This window comes from Ambystoma mexicanum, chromosome 8 (genome assembly GCF_040938575.1).
Source record: "Ambystoma mexicanum isolate Mex_15411 chromosome 8, UKY_AmexF1_1, whole genome shotgun sequence".
Lineage (NCBI taxonomy): Eukaryota > Metazoa > Chordata > Amphibia > Caudata > Ambystomatidae > Ambystoma > Ambystoma mexicanum.
In genome coordinates this window covers 1481969291-1481989377 of record NC_090929.1, presented here as the reverse complement: position 1 = coordinate 1481989377, position 20087 = coordinate 1481969291, and positions in this window count along the sequence as shown.

Genomic DNA, 20087 nt, shown 5'->3' with positions numbered 1-20087 from the left:
GGAAAGAAGCAGCCTTCCCTGGGATGTAATAAATATGGACTATCAATCCACCTGTTGCGAAACACACTTCGTAGCTCTAGTAGGTCAGTGGTCACGTTACCCTGAAGTGGAGTTCATGGAATCAACATTCCTGAAAGATATAGTCCCCATGCTTGAAAAGATTATTGCCGCCCACAGACTACCCTCTGAGATGTGCTCCCACAATGGCCCTACGTTTTAGAGCATAAGGTTTTCTGAATTCCTGCACGCTCATGGGGTGCAGCATTGGAAGGTGATGCCAGTTTGGCCTCGAATAAATGGTGAGGAGGAGAGACTAATGTGCATGCTCAACAAAGTATTTAAAATAACGCATGGACATGGTGAACGTGAGAGATGAGCATTGTACCAATTCCTATCATAATATCGGACCAGCACTCATTCTTCGACTGGCATGCCTCCTGCAAAAGCGATGTCTCAACGATGCCCAAGGGGACTAATACCTGACTAAACCACCTCACACCCCAGGGGTGAGTAATGATGAAGAGGTGTTTGATCAGAGGAGGAAAATTAATTTAAAGGAGAGCAACAGGAGATGACTACAAGATCATTCACTGGAAGTGGGAGATGAGGTGTTGATCTGCTCAAGACATCCAAGGGGCAAACTGTCCTTGCCGCACAAACCTCACATGTGGTGGATACAAAGGGGTCCCTGATCACTGTGTCTGATGGCCGAGACACAGTCACAAGGAATTCCAGTTTCTTTCAGAAGTTGGTGAGGTCTCCCACCCAGAGTGAGGATACAGAGTGAGGCAACACCATGGACACTGGACAGAGGAGACAATTCTGATTTTGGAGGCTGCCAGATTAGTGACGATGAGGGCGACCTGGGGGACCCGGGAGGGGGCACCACCAGGAGCGAGGCAGACCAGAGGGAAGTAGTGGAGAGGAGATACCCCATGAGAGAGCAGCCAGCAGCCGAGTTTCCTACAAGACTTTGAATTAGACATCCATTGACTGAAGGAAAAGGACCATTTGGGACTATTATTGCACTCACAGGCTGTGGTGTCAGTTGTATTTTGTGAATTGTTATTTTCTTATGAAAAAGGAGGAGTGTGATGTTGCCGCTTTAAGGCAGTCGTGACATGCTCTGTCATGACGCATAATTAATAAAAAGGGTTCGTCCTCGCCCCACGATGTTATGTGTACGGCAGAGCCGATACTGCAATACTATGTCCGCTTGTGTGCTTGAGGCTCCCAGAGGCCACACCAGGAGTTGGCCCTCCAATATACAACAAACACCACACACCATTATCTAAAACAGTTCTGCAGCATAGCTTTACACAGCTTCTCGCCTTCTTCCTCTTTTATACCTCTCCAGTCTTTACACAAGCTGTTGGGTGATCGCTTGAAAGGTTTACTGTGTGCTCATTGGTTTAGTGGTCTCTAGCTCCACCTTCTCATTCAAAGCATTCTGTGACTCCAATCACATGATCCGTGGGGGAGGTTAAAAACGCATAGGCGGCCATCTTGGATCTTGTTAGTACTGTTCTCAGTTGATGCCTGGTCAGAGGCGAGTGCTCTCTGTTCCCTAGTCTTATCCAGGGTAGCTGGCTGTTGCTCCCCACCCTCCTACAAAAGTCATATTATGTGGGATCGGGGGGTTTGTTTGTGAGGCACGTTTCCATACTGGAATGCTTCGCATGTAAAAAGAAAGAAGCAAAGGCTTTTTTTGGTGTGCATAGTACAGGGCCAGCAGAAATTCAGCTAGAACCCCATCATAGTTTCTTACTTTCACTACCTCGAGCTTTGACACCGTCCAGCTTAACATTTCAACACCTGGCAATGGGCCCCATTTAATTCAGGGGATTCTAATTCAGTTTTGTGTGTGTGTATGCATATTTATAAAAAAAAAATATCCCGGAATATATGTCCCAGAATGAAAAGAAAAAAGGACTGACAAGTGTCTCTGGAATGGAGCGCATTATTGCACTGAATGAGAATAATTTGCCAACACAGTAGAATGCATTATCATGTAACCAGATTACTCCATTTAACTGAAAGATCGTTTTCGAAGGCCTTTGGTTTGAAGGTAATGCATTCTGGGAGTTGTAGCCTTGTTTTTGAGCAAAAGGGTTTGGGTACCTGATACCACGGTCATTGTGAAGGGCAGGGCAGTAATCGGAAAAGGGGCTGTTCTAGTTTGATGGATTTGCACAAAATTAAGATGTCTTCATGGTGTGGGGTATAAAGGGCACGGCCCAGTCCTGTTGCCCCCCATGTGCAAGTTTGTATTTGTATTTTTTGTATTTTTTTTTTGGAGTCACTTTAGAATAAATTGGAAGAAAGCAAAAGCAAAGCGCAGAACTGGAACAGGAGGGGGCTGTATCCTGCCCACCCCGTACACCAAGTGCTTGAGCCAAACTTCCACAGGTTCCTGACCTCAAAATGTGCTAACATCAATTTTAAACTTAGTTGGATTAACTAATATGTATCTTCAAACGCTGTGATTGGAGCAGATTACAAGAAAATAATGTACATTTCATATTTCAGGCTAAAAAAACATGCACACAGTTGTCATTTTTCACCCCCCTTGCACTTTACTAGTAGCTTTCCACAGCCGTTTCACAGCACGGGTTATTAGAACAGAATGCATGGCTAACGTTTCTCCTCATCTGCCGCTTCCCAGGCGTGGTATGCAGAGGAAGGGTGCTAAGGGCGTGATGACATAGTTACGTCAGAACGCAAGGAAAGCAATAAAGAACCCGACAAAACGGGACAGTCGGGAGTGGGCACTGTACAAGCGTGTGTGCATATTATTTCCCCCCCAGTGCACTCTCAGCCTGGCCTGGCCACCCACAGCCGGGGAGGACCAGCCGCAAACATAACACTGGTGACGAGGGCGGTTGTCCTGGACCCTGTCAGCCGTACCCCGCTCCAACGTGTCAGAGGTTGCCAAGGAGAAGGACCGCCCATGTCAAGGTATCCACAGCGGTGTGCATAATCCGCGGTGACAGACCGCGTTGCCTAGCCCAGGACCAGCTACTGAAGGCACAGCGCACGCATCAGTATCAACAGCCCCTGCATGAAGGGAGGAAGTCTGACGACAACATCCTCGCCACAGAAGCCGTCACCAGAGCTGCCGCTCTGCATGAACAGGAGGTGAGTGGCAGTAATCACCGATCACAGCTGCAGCTCTTCAACACGCTACCAAACAGAGGCCAGGAAGATGACTACCAGATGGCAAGAACCGCACTCAATGGGAAATTCTGCCCTCAACTAAATCCCAACTTTGAGCGTTTTCAACTGAGGCTAGCAAGACAACGTCCGTCAGAATCCATGAACTGGCCATGGGGTGTGACTTCCCCAATGAGAAGTTCTCTGTGAGACAGCAGATCATCCATGGAATCTCGTCCGAGAAGCTCAGAAGAGACATTCTATCTGAACAAAACATTCCCTTAGACGGCATCCTTGAGATGTGGTGCCAGAGAGAGAGAACAGACTCCCAAATGGCTGCAATAGAGGCAGCTATCAGTCGCCTACCGATTGATGCAGAACAAAACTCTGCCGCCATTGCTGCAGTGAAAACCAAAGGACTACCAGGATGTAATCCCATCCTACCAACGCGACCACCGCACCCCCAGCGGTCATGCAAATGGTGTGCAGGTGCGTGGCACCACAAGGAATCATGCCCAGCCATAAGAGCCATGTGCCTGAAATGTGGGAAGCTGAACCATTTCGCCTAGACCCACTAGCGCGAGCAACCCAGACCGAGGAGTGGTCGATAAAGGAATCGCAAAGGCAAGGCAAGAACAGTCGGACAAAGAGTGCATACAAGCAGCAGTGACAGCGAGGTGAGTGGGAACTCAGAGGAAGAATCACCCCAGAGCAGCACACCATGTACCGCAAATAGCAAGGTGAAAGGGTACATCGAATCTCTGCAGTAGAATCACACATAAAATCTAAGAAGAAATCACAAAAGTCCCAGCCAGCCTGCACGGTACTCTTGAATAACACACTGACCAAAGTGGTCATTGACACTGGAGCAATGGTGAATGTTATACTTCTCCATAAACTAACAATGGACACTCAACCAGCAATCCAACGCATAACTGTCTGCCTATACGCATAGGGGATCGAAAAAACCCTCCCAGTGAAAGGATCATTCAAGGCAGACATTGTGTACAATGGTGAGGCGTGCAGAACCAGGTTGTACGTGGTGGATGCCGGTGTTGAGACCCTACTGAGCTGCAGAATGGTGGAAAAACAAAGAATTATTCACTTCGCCCTCCAACTCCGACAACCCGAGGTCGACAAGATCATCGCAGAACACCCGAAATGCTTCAAAAGTATTGGCTGTTTAATGGATGGTGACACTTCACATCGACCCGACCATTGAGCCAAAAGCAGTCCATCATCGGAGGGTCCCATTCCACCTATGAGTGGCTGTTGAGGAGGAACTCAACAAACTCGAGGACCTCTGCATCATACACAAGATGTTGGGGCCCACCCCTTGGGTCTCCCCAATGGTGGTCTCAAAAAAACGAAGCAACTGAATGCCATAAGAATATGCATCGACACGAGGCTCCCAAACCAAGCGATTGGACATCACTCCAACAATCGATAAGCTGACTGCGGATCGAACCAGTGCAAAAGTGTTCAGCAAGCTAGACCTGCGCTCTGGCTATCACCAAAACTTGCTAGCGAAGGAGTCCAGGCATATAACAACTTCTTTATTGCACCTGGGGCTCATGCGGTCCAGCCCGCTCATCAGCAGTAGAAGTTTTTCAGAATGAGATTCGCAAAGTGCTACAAGACCCTCTGGGAGCAACAAACATGAGCGACGATATCTTGGTGTATGGAACCTCTGAAGGGGAACACAACTCGCGTCTTGCTGCTGTCCAGAAGCGCCCGGAAGAGTCCGGCCTCACATTACACACAGAGAAATGTGAATTTGGCAAGGCTGAATTTTCGTTTTTCGGCTATGTCTTCAACACGAAGGGAGTGTCGCCAGACCCAGCAAAGGTTGCAGAATGCCCATTCTCTAACAACAGTGATGGAAGTACAGAGCTTCACGGGGATGGCCTCATACTGTAGCCGCTTCATACCAGACCGTGCCACAATCGCAGCCCCACTGAGACAACTAACAAAGGAAAGAAGTTCCCTGGACGTGGGGGCCTGAACAAGAAGATACATTCCAGTGAATCAAGGCATCCCTTCTGACCAACACCACTGTGGCATTTTTCAATACTGCACACAAAACAGAGTTGTTAGTGGATGCCAGCCCTGTGTAAGTCGGAGCCGTCCTCACCCAGATCGACAAGGAAGAGAACACGCGCCCCATAAGGAAGGGAACACGCGCCCCATAGCATTCGCCAGCCAAGTGCTGACCAGCACTGAACAGAACTATGCCCACATAGAGCGGGAAGCTCTGCCCATCCTCCCGGGCTGCCGTCACTTTCAAGTATACCTATTGGAACACCACACAACAATATATATGGATCACAAACCCTGTGTGCCCATATTCAAGGGATCTGCTCCACATCTGACAGCAAGGCTCGAGCGCTGGATGCTACAACTCCAGCCATTTCATATCCAGGTGGTGTGCCGCTCAGGAAGCGACAACCCAGCGGATTACCTGTCCAGACACCCCCTACCAGCAACACCAGAGGAGCAGAAGGACACACAGGAGACAAACAAACATGTATGCCAGGTAATCGAAGGGTCCCTGTATTGTCCTACCCCTAGCCTTGGAATAGAAGGCACTGCGCTTAGCTCATGAAGGGCATCAGGCATCACAAAGACCCAGGCCTTCCTCAAGTCGAGAGTGTGTTTGCCCAACATACAAGCAAAGGTCATATCCCTGGTGAGTGTGTATGCTGCTTGTCAAGCTACTCAGAGGCAAAGCCCGCCAGAACACATTGTAAGCCCCCCCCATAGCCAGCAGAGATGGGATGCAATCAGCTTGGATTTCTGCTCTGTGGCAAATGAGATGCACCTACTTGTCGCCAACTATGAGTTCAGCAGGTTCCCAGAAGTGGAACAAGTCCGGTCCACCAACACGGCCTCAGTCATGACTGCTTTGGAAAATACATGTGTGGTGCACGGCATACCCAACAAAGTTAAAAGTGATAATGGACCCCCGTTCAAAGGGTGAGGGCTACGCAGCTTCTTAGAAAACCTGAACATCCAACATCATTGCATAACCCCATACTGGCCCGAAGCAAACAGGGATGCAGAACGTGTCATGGCTTCATTGAACAAGGTGATCCACATTGCGAAGGAGCAACAAACTTCATGGCTTCCTGAGGTGTACCGGTTTTTACAAGTGTACCGGCAGATATCCCACTCTTCAACCCATGTCTGCCCAGCTGCCCTCATGTTTGGGCTCCCTATACAAGTGGGACTGCCTTTCCATCACAGCTGGACTGCCCCCGTGCCAGACAGAGCAGATCGAGAAAGACCAGCAAGCTCGAAACAAAAAGAAAGCCGCAATTGACGGGCTGTCCCCAGTGACTTGGGCCCCGGAGACATGGTGCTAGTCCGGAACTGGGCACCACAGACCAAGCTGGCCCTCCCGTATGAGGTGGCCCTGTGGGTGTTCACCAGCAAGGACCACAGAATTGTGACTGCCCAAAGAGAACAAGAGTCCGTAACAAGGAAAGCCTCCCATTTTCGGAAGGTGCCACCAACAATGTGGAAAGAAACGCCCCCACAGCACGTGTGTCGGTTGTGAGCTGGACCGACCCCCTGGAGACATCAAGGAGGACAGGAAGCTGTCAAGACGACAATGGCACCACAAGTCCACTAGGTGAGACGTCGAGCACAGACACCCTCGAGCGAGAACCTGGCGGAGCCATCTGCAACCCTGACACACCTACCACGGAGCAACGGTTCATGGTATGCGCTGCGTGAAAGACCCAACGCATACACAAGGCTGAGCGGGTTTGTCCTACATAGCATCTACTGACAAACTGTAAGCCACAGTGACATCAATAACTGATGTGATAGATCAATACTTTGATGCTGCACGTGTTAGAGACAATTGTCAAGTTGGAGAGGGGTGTGGTATGTAGAGGAATGATCCTAGTGGTGTTCTGACATTGTTACGTCAGCATGCAAGGAAATCAATAAAGGACCCAACTGCTTGCCGAAATCGACAGTAAGGAATGAGCACTATACAAGCGTGTGTACATATTATTTCACCCCCAGTACACTCCCAGCCTGGCCTGGCCTGGCCTCCCGCAGCCGGGGAGGGCCAACCGCTAACACAACACCAGGGTTGGGATCTATGTGGTATGACTCCACCCGGGCACCATTGCAGCCTCCACCGTCATTCAGACCAGCAGCGGCTGCAGGTAGGTGTAGTTTTCTGGGTAGCTACAGGGATAACTGTATGATGCCTGGGTTACATGGGGGGCTTCTAGGCATGCCATGCCCTGAACATATCTTCACTCACTGTTATTTCGAGGTGTTGCCATCCTTGACTCATGCCAACCCCAATCTTCATCAAATGCCTCCCAGCAAATCATCTCCGCCTTCTAAAAAAAGTGTCCCTTCTACGCTGACACACTCGCCAAAAACAAACTGGCTCGCAGTCGAAACAGCTGGAGTGGAGCGTGGGAGGGATGTGTATCCGACATTTAGAAATAGGTCCCCCCAACCTGCTATCTTTTAACTGAGGAGCAGTGACTGATCTTGGCTCAGTCCTGAACCGCCCTACAGGGGTGGCTCATTCATAATGAGCGAGGGGGCATCGACCCACCGGGTCTTGGCCACCTCTCGCCCATTATGGAGGAGCCAGCCCAGTAAAATACAGGCACTCCCTCAGCTGTTTTTTTCAGCTGAGGGAGTGCTCGTAACAGTGAAAGGAAAACTTTGTTTCGCTTTCACAGTTAAATTTCACCTGCCGTGCAAGCTCAATGAGCCCTGCAAGGCTGGGGGTGTTTGCTTCCCCAGCCTTGCATGGCTCATTTGAAATGCTAGCTGGGGAATGGGGAACTGCACGTCTGTATGTGCAAGGGGGCGCTCCAGCACCTCCTCACACATACAGAGAGAGCAGGTTGGAGTGGGGCGTCTCCGGACCCACGCTCAGGCCCCTTGCACAAATGTGTAGGGATCAGGAAACTTCCTGATTCCTGTTCATGCTTGCAGGGGGCTGGAGCACTGGAACCTCCAGATCCGCAGCAGAAGGTAAGTTTGCTTATGTTCATTTTTTAAAATTTAAATTAAGTGTATGGATGCGCGCATGCTTGTGTTGTTGGGTGAATGTATGATGATGGATGCTGGTATAAGTACTTTTTGTGTGTATATTGTGTAAATGTGTGTGTGTGTATTTTTATTTATTTACATGTGTATGGATGCATGTATGCTTGTGTTATGAGTGAGTTCATGAGGGATGCTTATGTGAATGAAACAGAGTTCGCTGTGTATGTGTTCTGTAATGTGTGTTTGTATGCTCATTTATTTATTATTTAAGTACGTGTATGGATGCGTGTATGCTTGTGTTATGAGAGTGCATGATGGGTGCTCATGCAAATGAAAGAGTGCTTCCAGTGCGTGTGTTGTCTAAATGTGTGTGTTTGTATGTTCATTTATCTATTTAAATAATTGTATGGATGAGTATATGATTGTGTTATGAGTGAGTGTATGATGGTTGTTCATGTGAATGAAACAGAGAGTGCTTGCTGTGTGTATGTTGTGTAAATGTGTGTGTTTGTATGTTATTTAAATATGTGTATGGATGCGTGTATGCTTGTGTTTTGAGTGAGTGCATGATGGATGTTTGTGTGAATGAAAGAGTGCTTGCTGTGTGTAGGTTGTATGTGTATGTTATGTAAATGTGTGTGTTTGTATGTTTATTCATTTTTAAATGTGTATGGATGCGTCTATGCTTGTGTTATGAGTGAGTGCATGATGGGTGCTTGTGACTGAATGAGACAGCCAGTGCTTGCTGTGTGTATGTTGTGTACGTGTGTGTGTGTATTTGTGCTGGTCCGAGATGATTTTGGAGAGTGGGGGTAGGAGGTTCGTACAACAAGGGCAAAAATGCCTTTGTAGCACAAACCCCCTCCCCACCGGACAAAATCAGCTCTCCGTCTGAAGTGCTGTGGGAACCAGGGGACAGGGATGGTAATATTTTACTGGACATCTGTCATAGATGTCCAGTAAAGAAATACCATACCTGCCCCCCTGGCCCTGCAGTGCCTTGCATACACACATAATCACTTTGATTGTGTGTGTATGTGCTTTTGGCGCTGTGAGGGCCAGGCGACAGGCATGGTATTTTTTTACTGGACATCTAAAATAGATATCCAGTAAAAAATATCATCCCCCCCCCCGGTCCCCCAGTGCATGACATACACACATAACCACATTGATTGTGTGCATGTGTGAGGAGCTCAAGACCCAGGGGACAGGCGTGTCATTTTTTTTATTGGGCATCTTTGACAGATGACAAGTAAAAAAAAAACATGCCTTACCCCATTTCCCCTCAGCACCTCACAATCACACATAATCACACTCATCATTATTGTGATTATGTCTGACAGCAAGGAACTGGCACACCATGGAGCAGGCATGGCATTTTTTACTCTGCATGGTTGATAAAGCAAGCATGATATGGGATATTATGTAGCTATACTTGCATTTTAATGCAGCCAGTTTAGCCATTTCTTATTTTGTTATGACATTTTGTATTAGGCATCTTTGGTAAAGCAAGCATGATAAGTGTTATTATGAAGCAAGACTGGCATTTTGTATGCAACCAGTCAAGCCATTTCTTACTGAGGCATGACATTTTGTATTAGGCACCTTTTGTAAAACAAGCATAAGTGTTACTATGTAGCTAGACTGGCATTTCAATGCAGCCAGTTCAGTCATTTCGTATTGTAGTATGGCATTTTTTTATTGGCCATCGTTGGTAAAGCAAGCATGATAAGTGTTAATATGAAGCAAGACCATCACTTTTATGCACTTAGTCTAGCCATTTCTTATTGCGGCATGATATTTTGTATTGGGCATATTTGATTAAGCAAGCATGATAAGTGTTATTATGAAGCAAGACCATCACTTTTATGCACTTCGTCTAGCCATTTCTTATTGCGGCATGATATTTTGTATTGGGCATCTTTGATTAAGCAAGCATGATAAGTGTTATTATGTAGCTCAACTGGCATTTTAGTACAGCCAGTTTGGACATGTTTTCATACTTTGGCATGCATTTTTAAAGTTGAAGCCAACTGGAGTATGTTCGTATGTGGGGATACTGCCATATATTGGCTGAACAAACATGGATATGTTTTCTCATAGTATCGATACTGGCACTAAGCACAAAGCAAACATGAGTATGTTTTGTATATGGGAATAATAGGGTATAATGCTGCAGCCAGCATGGAAATGTATGGGTACAGCCAGTGTGAAAATGTTTTATACTGGCACATATTGTGGGAAAAGGCATCATGAAAATGTGTTGGAGAAATGCTGTACACTGTTGGTGACTTGCATCCATTGGATTTTTTTCATGAGTTACCTTACAAAACCCAATTGCAAACTGGTTTGCTTTTTACCCAATTTTTCTAAAAAGTGTGCTCTAAAATGCACCATTTTCACCATTTTTTTTTAATTCTCCCCCCTAGACCCTGCTTGAGTTGTGTGGGCATCCTCGCTATGCTCGGCCATATCAGGGACAAATATGTAGGCCACTCCAGTTAAAAAATTCACCAGCCGCCCAAGAGTAAGTCTGCCCAAACAAGGCTGCCCTCGCCCACGGGAGCACGGCATTCTCGGGTAAGAGCCACTTGGCTGGGCTAGTGAGCAAAGCACAGGCTCCGTGGGCAACAGTTGTCACCCAAGTGACAAGGCAACAGCTGTGCCCACAAATCTGGAGGCTGCATGGGACACACACACTCTCTAACTCACACCCAACTCCGTGCCCCAGGTCTGCTCTGGAGACCCAATGATAGTGCGTTAGTGATTATTAAGGCACAGTAAGAGGCAGCGGGATGGTCCCGAAGGGACGGCATAGAAGTGACTGCGTGCCGTGGAGAGACATCTTGCTGTCTCTGCGAGGCCCTCTCCGTGCGTTCAGACACGTTGTACACTCCCATCATGTTTTGAGACATCAATTCATCGTGCTGCCCTCGGTTTTCTCCGATAAGCTTGTGTGTTAAAATGCACTCTAGAATGTCGTGGCTGTCAGGCATGTAGACGTACGCGGTAGGTTTCCATGCCCTGGGTTCGTGGGATTAAATTCAGACATGTTTCACGTTGCTGGGCATTCACACACATAATGTGAGTTTTAAGGCGCTCGCAGACATGCGACGGGATTCAAGGCGCTCACTGAAAAATGACTAGTTTCAGTGCACTCACACATACAGTCGATTTGAAGGCGCTCAGTCATATGGAGGGTTTCAGGAGACTCAAACATACTGAGGGTTTGTAGGCGCTCCGACATCATGAGTTGGATTTCAAGGCGCACGCAGGCATAAGATATCTAGATATTGGCAGAGAGGGCTTTGTGTTAAGACGTGCAAAGCTGTCCATGCGTTGAGAGTCGTGTGTTAGGTTTATGCTGCGTGTTTAATGCAGGAATTGCCCGGTCGGACACATGACCACTATCTGCTTCTGGGGTGCTGACAGCCCCCTGCGCACACAGCTTGCCCGTGCCTTACTCTATGTCCCGGGGGATGGCTAGGGGATCAGGATCATTCACAGGCTCCAATGACAAACATAACACCCCATGAACCCGCTTGACGGGCGCCGGGCTCTAGCGGTGAAATGCATCACCTGGTCTCTCTTACACAGGGTAGTCGTGCACATGCTGGGTAGTCACCGCCACCATAACTTTTCATAGATGCTCGTATATTCGAAATGGATCAATTAAGAATTCAAAAATTAAAATGAATGTTCAAAGCAAAAACAAAGATGTATTTCAGAAGCATGCATCAGAATGCTCGGTTGGGTTCATTATAGAAGAAGAAACGCTTGTTTTGCAGCGTATAAAAGATAACCTTTAAGAAACTGAAACCCCTAGAGACATCGATGGCTCATAGACATAAAAAATGATAGCGGTTCCCAGTAAGGAAAAACGAAGACAAGCCGGGACGGGAAGTGTGGCCTACCCCCTCTGCACCTTGAGCTGACTTTCTGAACTGATACACACACATAGATGAGGGCGCATGGCTCCAGATAGTGTACAGGAACTTGTTTTGGGATATATCGTGCTACAGAAAATGAAAACTTCGACTAACGGATCAGTCAACTAGCAGCACCATTATCTCATCTGAATGAAGCAGCACCCTCAGTCTAATATATTATCTCATCTGAATGAAGCAGCACCCTAAGCCTAATATATTATATTATCTGACTGAAGCAGCATCCTCGGTTTAATATATTATCTCATCTGAATGAAGCAGCACCCTCAGTCTAATATATTATCTCATCTGAATGAAGCATAATATATTATCTCATCTGAATGAAGCAGCACCCTCAGTCTAATATATTATCTCATCTGAATGAAGCAGCACCCTCAGTCTAATATATTATCTCATCTGAATGAAGCAGCACCTTCAGTCTAATATATTATCTCATCTGAATGAAGCAGCACCCTCAGTCTAATATATTATCTCATCTGAATGAAGCAGCACCATCAGTCTAATATATTATCTCATCTGAATGAAGCAGCACCATCAGTCTAATATATTATCTCATCTGAATGAAGCAGCACCCTCAGTCTAATATATTATCTCATCTGAATGAAGCAGCACCCTAAGCCTAATATATTATCTTATCTGAATGAAGCAGCACCCTAAGCCTAATATATTATCTTATCTGACTGAAGCAGCATCCTCGGTCTAATATATTATCTCATCTGAATGAAGCAGCACCCTCAGTCTAATATATTATCTCATCTGAATGAAGCAGCACCCTCAGTCTAATATATTATCTCATCTGAATGAAGCAGCACCCTAAGCCTAATATATTATCTTATCTGAATGAAGCAGCACCCTCAGTCTAATATATTATCTCATCTGAATGAAGCAGCACCCTAAGCCTAATATATTATCTTATCTGAATGAAGCAGCACCCTCAGTCTAATATATTATCTCATCTGAATGAAGCAGCACCTTCAGTCTAATATATTATCTTATCTGAATGAAGCAGCACCTTCAGTCTAATATATTATCTTATCTGAATGAAGCATAATATATTATCTCATCTGAATGAAGCAGCACCCTCAGTCTAATATATTATCTCATCTGAATGAAGCAGCACCCTCAGTCTAATATATTATCTCATCTGAATGAAGCATAATATATTATCTCATCTGAATGAAGCAGCACCCTAAGCCTAATATATTATCTTATCTGAATGAAGCAGCACCCTAAGCCTAATATATTATCTTATCTGACTGAAGCAGCATCCTCGGTCCAATATATTATCTCATCTGAATGAAGCAGCACCCTCAGTCTAATATATTATCTCATCTGAATGAAGCAGCACCCTCAGTCTAATATATTATCTCATCTGAATGAAGCAGCACCCTAAGCCTAATATATTATCTTATCTGAATGAAGCAGCACCCTAAGCCTAATATATTATCTTATCTGACTGAAGCAGCATCCTCGGTTTAATATATTATCTCATCTGAATGAAGCAGCACCCTCAGTCTAATATATTATCTCATCTGAATGAAGCAGCACCCTAAGCCTAATATATTATCTTATCTGACTGAAGCAGCATCCTCGGTTTAATATATTATCTCATCTGAATGAAGCAGCACCCTCAGTCTAATATATTATCTTATCTGAATGAAGCATAATATATTATCTCATCTGAATGAAGCAGCACCCTCAGTCTAATATATTATCTCATCTGAATGAAGCATCACCCTCAGTCTAATATATTACCTCATCTGAATGAAGCATAATATATTATCTCATCTGAATGAAGCAGCACCCTCAGTCTAATATATTATCTCATCTGAATGAAGCAGCACCCTCAGTCTAATATATTATCTCATCTGAATGAAGCAGCACCCTCGGTTTAATATATTACCTCATCTGAATGAAGCATAATATATTATCTCATCCGAATGAAGCAGCACCCTCAGTCTAATATATTATCTCATCTGAATGAAGCAGCACCCTCAGTCTAATATATTATCTCATCTGAATGAAGCAGCACCCTAAGCCTAATATATTATCTTATCTGACTGAAGCAGCATCCTCGGTTTAATATATTATCTCATCTGAATGAAGCAGCACCCTCAGTCTAATATATTATCTTATCTGAATGAAGCATAATATATTATCTCATCTGAATGAAGCAGCACCCTCAGTCTAATATATTATCTCATCTGAATGAAGCATAATATATTATCTCATCTGAATGAAGCAGCACCCTCAGTCTAATATATTATCTCATCTGAATGAAGCATCACCCTCAGTCTAATATATTATCTCATCTGAATGAAGCATAATATATTATCTCATCTGAATGAAGCAGCACCCTCAGTCTAATATATTATCTCATCTGAATGAAGCAGCACCTTCAGTCTAATATATTATCTTATCTGAATGAAGCATAATATATTATCTCATCTGAATGAAGCAGCACCCTCAGTCTAATATATTATCTCATCTGAATGAAGCATAATATATTATCTCATCTGAATGAAGCATCACCCTCAGTCTAATATATTATCTCATCTGAATGAAGCATTCAGATACGATAATATATCTAATATATTATCTAATATATTATCTAATCTGAATGAAGCATAATATATTATCTCATCTGAATGAAGCAGCACCCTCAGTCTAATATATTATCTCATCTGAATGAAGCATAATATATTATCTCATCTGAATGAAGGAGCACCCTCAGTCTAATATATTATCTCATCTGAATGAAGCATAATATATTATCTCATCTGAATGAAGCAGCACCCTCAGTCTAATATATTATCTCATCTGAATGAAGCATAATATATTATCTCATCTGAATGAAGCAGCACCCTCAGTCTAATATATTATCTCATCTGAATGAAGCATAATATATTATCTCATCTGAATGAAGAAGCACCCTCAGTCTAATATATTATCTCATCTGAATGAAGCAGCACCTTCAGTCTAATATATTATCTCATCTGAATGAAGGAGCACCCTCAGTCTAATATATGATCTCATCTGAATGAAGCAGCACCCTGAGCCTAATATATTATCTTATCTGACTGAAGCAGCATCCTCGGTTTAATATATTATCTCATCTGAATGAAGCAGCACCCTCAGTCTAATATATTATCTTATCTGAATGAAGCATAATATATTATCTCATCTGAATGAAGCAACACCCTCAGTCTAATATATTATCTCATCTGAATGAAGCAGCACCATCAGTCTAATATATTATCTTATCTGAATGAAGCATAATATATTATCTCATCTGAATGAAGCAACACCCTCAGTCTAATATATTATCTCATCTGAATGAAGCAGCACCCTCAGTCTAATATATTATCTTATCTGAATGAAGCATAATATATTATCTCATCTGAATGAAGCAACACCCTCAGTCTAATATATGATCTCATCTGAATGAAGCAGCACCCTGAGCCTAATATATTATCTTATCTGACTGAAGCAGCATCCTCGGTTTAATATATTATCTCATCTGAATGAAGCAGCACCCTCAGTCTAATATATTATCTTATCTGAATGAAGCATAATATATTATCTCATCTGAATGAACCAACACCCTTAGTCTAATATATCATCTCATCTGAATGATGCATAATATATTATCTCATCTGAATGAAGCAGCACCCTCAGTCTAATATATTATCTCATCTGAATGAAGCAGCACCCTAAGCCTAATATATTATCTTATCTGAATGAAGCAGCACCCTCAGTCTAATATATTATCTCATCTGAATGAAGCAGCACCCTAAGCCTAATATATTATCTTATCTGAATGAAGCAGCACCCTCAGTCTAATATATTATCTCATCTGAATGAAGCAGCACCTTCAGTCTAATATATTATCTTATCTGAATGAAGCAGCACCTTCAGTCTAATATATTATCTTATCTGAATGAAGCATAATATATTATCTCATCTGAATGAAGCAGCACCCTCAGTCTAATATATTATCTCATCTGAATGAAGCAGCACCCTCAGTCTAATATATTATCTCATCTGAATGAAGCATAATATATTATCTCATCTGAATGAAGCAGCACCCTAAGCCTAATATATTATCTTATCTGAATGAAGCAGCACCCTAAGCCTAATATATTATCTTATCTGACTGAAGCAGCATCCTCGGTCCAATATATTATCTCATCTGAATGAAGCAGCACCCTCAGTCTAATATATTATCTCATCTGAATGAAGCAGCACCCTCAGTCTAATATATTATCTCATCTGAATGAAGCAGCACCCTAAGCCTAATATATTATCTTATCTGAATGAAGCAGCACCCTAAGCCTAATATATTATCTTATCTGACTGAAGCAGCATCCTCGGTTTAATATATTATCTCATCTGAATGAAGCAGCACCCTCAGTCTAATATATTATCTCATCTGAATGAAGCAGCACCCTAAGCCTAATATATTATCTTATCTGACTGAAGCAGCATCCTCGGTTTAATATATTATCTCATCTGAATGAAGCAGCACCCTCAGTCTAATATATTATCTTATCTGAATGAAGCATAATATATTATCTCATCTGAATGAAGCAGCACCCTCAGTCTAATATATTATCTCATCTGAATGAAGCATCACCCTCAGTCTAATATATTACCTCATCTGAATGAAGCATAATATATTATCTCATCTGAATGAAGCAGCACCCTCAGTCTAATATATTATCTCATCTGAATGAAGCAGCACCCTCAGTCTAATATATTATCTCATCTGAATGAAGCAGCACCCTCGGTTTAATATATTACCTCATCTGAATGAAGCATAATATATTATCTCATCCGAATGAAGCAGCACCCTCAGTCTAATATATTATCTCATCTGAATGAAGCAGCACCCTCAGTCTAATATATTATCTCATCTGAATGAAGCAGCACCCTAAGCCTAATATATTATCTTATCTGACTGAAGCAGCATCCTCGGTTTAATATATTATCTCATCTGAATGAAGCAGCACCCTCAGTCTAATATATTATCTTATCTGAATGAAGCATAATATATTATCTCATCTGAATGAAGCAGCACCCTCAGTCTAATATATTATCTCATCTGAATGAAGCATAATATATTATCTCATCTGAATGAAGCAGCACCCTCAGTCTAATATATTATCTCATCTGAATGAAGCATCACCCTCAGTCTAATATATTATCTCATCTGAATGAAGCATAATATATTATCTCATCTGAATGAAGCAGCACCCTCAGTCTAATATATTATCTCATCTGAATGAAGCAGCACCTTCAGTCTAATATATTATCTTATCTGAATGAAGCATAATATATTATCTCATCTGAATGAAGCAGCACCCTCAGTCTAATATATTATCTCATCTGAATGAAGCATAATATATTATCTCATCTGAATGAAGCATCACCCTCAGTCTAATATATTATCTCATCTGAATGAAGCATTCAGATACGATAATATATCTAATATATTATCTAATATATTATCTAATCTGAATGAAGCATAATATATTATCTCATCTGAATGAAGCAGCACCCTCAGTCTAATATATTATCTCATCTGAATGAAGCATAATATATTATCTCATCTGAATGAAGGAGCACCCTCAGTCTAATATATTATCTCATCTGAATGAAGCATAATATATTATCTCATCTGAATGAAGCAGCACCCTCAGTCTAATATATTATCTCATCTGAATGAAGCATAATATATTATCTCATCTGAATGAAGCAGCACCCTCAGTCTAATATATTATCTCATCTGAATGAAGCATAATATATTATCTCATCTGAATGAAGAAGCACCCTCAGTCTAATATATTATCTCATCTGAATGAAGCAGCACCTTCAGTCTAATATATTATCTCATCTGAATGAAGGAGCACCCTCAGTCTAATATATGATCTCATCTGAATGAAGCAGCACCCTGAGCCTAATATATTATCTTATCTGACTGAAGCAGCATCCTCGGTTTAATATATTATCTCATCTGAATGAAGCAGCACCCTCAGTCTAATATATTATCTTATCTGAATGAAGCATAATATATTATCTCATCTGAATGAAGCAACACCCTCAGTCTAATATATGATCTCATCTGAATGAAGCAGCACCCTGAGCCTAATATATTATCTTATCTGACTGAAGCAGCATCCTCGGTTTAATATATTATCTCATCTGAATGAAGCAGCACCCTCAGTCTAATATATTATCTTATCTGAATGAAGCATAATATATTATCTCATCTGAATGAACCAACACCCTTAGTCTAATATATCATCTCATCTGAATGATGCATAATATATTATCTCATCTGAATGAAGCAGCACCCTCAGTCTAATATATTATCTCATCTGAATGAAGCAGCACCCTAAGCCTAATATATTATCTTATCTGAATGAAGCAGCACCCTCAGTCTAATATATTATCTCATCTGAATGAAGCAGCACCCTAAGCCTAATATATTATCTTATCTGAATGAAGCAGCACCCTCAGTCTAATATATTATCTCATCTGAATGAAGCAGCACCTTCAGTCTAATATATTATCTTATCTGAATGAAGCAGCACCTTCAGTCTAATATATTATCTTATCTGAATGAAGCATAATATATTATCTCATCTGAATGAAGCAGCACCCTCAGTCTAATATATTATCTCATCTGAATGAAGCAGCACCCTCAGTCTAATATATTATCTCATCTGAATGAAGCATAATATATTATCTCATCTGAATGAAGCAGCACCCTAAGCCTAATATATTATCTTATCTGAATGAAGCAGCACCCTAAGCCTAATATATTATCTTATCTGACTGAAGCAGCATCCTCGGTCCAATATATTATCTCATCTGAATGAAGCAGCACCCTCAGTCTAATATATTATCTCATCTGAATGAAGCAGCACCCTCAGTCTAATATATTATCTCATCTGAATGAAGCAGCACCCTAAGCCTAATATATTATCTTATCTGAATGAAGCAGCACCCTAAGCCTAATATATTATCTTATCTGACTGAAGCAGCATCCTCGGTTTAATATATTATCTCATCTGAATGAAGCAGCACCCTCAGTCTAATATATTATCTCATCTGAATGAAGCAGCACCCTAAGCCTAATATATTATCTTATCTGACTGAAGCAGCATCCTCGGTTTAATATATTATCTCATCTGAATGAAGCAGCACCCTCAGTCTAATATATTATCTTATCTGAATGAAGCATAATATATTATCTCATCTGAATGAAGCAGCACCCTCAGTCTAATATATTATCTCATCTGAATGAAGCATCACCCTCAGTCTAATATATTACCTCATCTGAATGAAGCATAATATATTATCTCATCTGAATGAAGCAGCACCCTCAGTCTAATATATTATCTCATCTGAATGAAGCAGCACCCTCAGTCTAATATATTATCTCATCTGAATGAAGCAGCACCCTCGGTTTAATATATTACCTCATCTGAATGAAGCATAATATATTATCTCATCCGAATGAAGCAGCACCCTCAGTCTAATATATTATCTCATCTGAATGAAGCAGCACCCTCAGTCTAATATATTATCTCATCTGAATGAAGCAGCACCCTAAGCCTAATATATTATCTTATCTGACTGAAGCAGCATCCTCGGTTTAATATATTATCTCATCTGAATGAAGCAGCACCCTCAGTCTAATATATTATCTTATCTGAATGAAGCATAATATATTATCTCATCTGAATGAAGCAGCACCCTCAGTCTAATATATTATCTCATCTGAATGAAGCATAATATATTATCTCATCTGAATGAAGCAGCACCCTCAGTCTAATATATTATCTCATCTGAATGAAGCATCACCCTCAGTCTAATATATTATCTCATCTGAATGAAGCATAATATATTATCTCATCTGAATGAAGCAGCACCCTCAGTCTAATATAT